The following is a 2878-nucleotide window of genomic DNA, read 5'->3' on the forward strand; positions in this document are numbered from 1 at the left end:
CTTAACTATCATCACCATCTATCTCCAGAACTTTTTCATCTTCCCAAACTGAAATTCTGCATCCATTAAACAACAGCTCCCCATTCTTTCTGCCTCTATGTATGTGATTATTCTAGGTACCTCACATAAGTTAAAGCATACAATATTTGTCCTTTTGTGTCTGGCTTATTTCACTTACTTAGCATAATATCCTCAAGGTTCATCCATGTTGTAGCCTGTGTCAGAATTGTCTTCCTTTTTAAGGCTGAATAATATTCTACTGTATGTACAGACCACACTTTGTTTATCCTTCATCCATCAATGAACACTCGGGTTGCTTCCACCTTTTGGCTATTGCGAATAATGCTACTTTGAACAGGGATGTGGAAATGTCTGTTCAAGTCTCTGCTTTCAATTTGTTGGGTATATACCTAGATGTGAAATTGCTGGATCAAATGGTACCTATGCAATACTTAGTTTCTGTTTTCTTCTTTTTAAATCTTACTTTCATAATAGCTGTCCTAATGGGTGTGAAGTGGTAACTTTTAACATGATCCTCCAGATGATTCATATTCACACCAAAGTTTGAGAAGTACTTAGGTCTTTAGAAATCCTGGCAACAGGAAGAGAAGGGGCAGTGAGCCTTCTGAGAAGCAAGGCAGGCATTTGGCTAGAGTGTCATCATCAATAGTAGATGGATGAGAAAAGTTTGACCACCCCCAAAAAGAAATTTTTTTTTTAAAGAATAGTCTTAACCCACCTACTAAGTAGTTGGTAGGTGGAAAAGAAACAGGGAAACTGTTTCTGACCTTGGTAGCTGCCCCGAGCTGGGTCAAAGCAAAGAAAAAAATTCTTCAAACCAAATTACCCCACAACAGTCTTGAACAGTGCTTTGCAATGTCCAAAAGGGGAGAAAAGTTTCCTTTTTGGCAATGTCTGGCTAAGTGAGTATAGTGAGACACAGGTGAGGAAAACTAATGCCAGTTATGACTGAGAGGAGGGAAGGAAGCAAGGGAGAGGAGACCTGTAAAAGGGTGGACCTATGAGCCTACGACCTTGGGTTTCCCTCCACCTGAAACCTTCCTTAATACTTAGATTCGTATTCACATAATTTTTGAATGGGCAAATAAATGCATTGGTAAGAAATTGGAGGAATAAAATGGGACTCAGGCTTTCGACTGATGAAATTGCGACCCCTAGTGGTCTTTCTCTGCACTTTCAAGTCATAAGAGATTAGTAGCAAAGGTAAGGAAAGGACAGGTGGTGGAGGTCCGTGACACTCTTAATTCACTAAAATTGGCTGGATTGGGGAGAATTTTGAAAATATTCCCCTTAATCTCATTTCCTATGGTAATCTGGATGCTGGCAGTATTTTCCGCAATGAAGAGTATCATTTCTTGAGTGCTTCCACATCATACCACACTCCTCTGAACCACACAGAAAGGTTTTATTATTATTGTGGTTATTATTACTATTCTTATTTAATGGAGGAGGAACAGAGGCTCAGAGAGATTAAGTGACTTTTCCAAGGCCACAGACTCCACTCTTGAACCACAGCTGCTCTCAACACGTAAGCACATAAGAACATAACGGAAAAGAAACAGTAAGATCATTGGAAGGAAAATCCATGTCCCCTTATTTAAGTTCTCTGCCGTGCAAGGGGGAAGCAGAGATATACACTCTAAAATAACTTTATGTAATTTTTGTACCATACAAATTATAAAAATTATTTGTAGAAAAATTAGAAGACACAAATAGAAAAAAAAGGAAAACAAAGTGATTTATAATGCCACCATGCAGGCTATTTACTATTTGCGTTTTGTTGAATATTATCCAAGACTTTTTACTATGTATATATAATTATATCATTGTTTTCTTAAGAAAGAATAATAATCTTTGTCATTGTTCACTGAGGCATTGTATTTGTATGTATGTATGACATCCCTAGAAAAAGAATCCCAGGATTTTCCCTCCTGTGTGTTTTCATCTTGCTTCTTCGTGGTCCCTGATGTCAGCTGAGGTCATTAGTACGATGAAACCAAACTGATGGGATAGAAGCAGATTGTTCTGTCCTTTTTCTATATCATCGACTTGCACACCAAACTGGAGCTCCACACTTACTTAACCTGCCTGTGAGCTTTGCAACCATTTCCCCAGCTCTGTGACCGTTAATGGTTTCACAATCGCCAATGTAAGCACCTTTCATCATCAGTTAGAAACCAGACGATGACCTTGGAGCAGGGCTAGTAAGAACCTGGTGTTTAGCTCTCTTCTCAACCTGGTGTTGATGCTCCTGAGAGCAGTGGCCAGGATGTTCATGCACACCATTACGGTGCTACAGAAAGATGCTAGAAAGAGCGTGATAGTCTTTCATAATCTACTTTTCCCATTACTATATCACAACATTCTAAAAGCTGCCTTTAACATTTTTCAATGGCTTTATTCATAATAGTCAAATACTGGAATACCACCAAACAGCCAAATAGCCACCAATCAGTTGAATGAATAAACAGTTTATGATATATATGTATGATATATATTTATATGTATGTATATATATGTATCATAAAATTTACCACTTTAACCATTTTAAGTGTACAATTCAGTGGCAATAAATACATTCACATCATTGTACAATCATCAACACTATCCATTTCTAGGACTTTTCATCATCCCAAACTGTAATTCTGTACCTATTAAACAATCTCTTCCCTTTCTCCTCTCCCCTCAGCCCTTGGTAATTTCTATTCTATTTTCTTTCTCTATGAGTTTGACCACACATTAGAATCAAATCATGTGGTATTTGTCTTTTTGTGACTGGTCTTATTTCACTTAGCATAATGTCTTCCGAGTTCATCCGCGTGTCAGAATTTCATTCCTTTTGATGCTGTATAATATT

At 37.7% G+C, this 2878-nt stretch overlaps 1 pseudogene; it reads right to left on the reverse strand.

Moving 5' to 3' along the window:
* Positions 1-1923: 1923 nt before the first annotated feature.
* On the reverse strand, positions 1924-2307 carry LOC120609692 (40S ribosomal protein S15a-like; annotated as a pseudogene).
* Positions 2308-2878: the final 571 nt, after the last annotated feature.

Source organism: Pteropus medius, unplaced genomic scaffold, assembly GCF_902729225.1.
Source record: "Pteropus medius unplaced genomic scaffold, Ma_sr-lr_union100, whole genome shotgun sequence".
Taxonomy (NCBI): Eukaryota; Metazoa; Chordata; class Mammalia; order Chiroptera; family Pteropodidae; genus Pteropus; species Pteropus medius.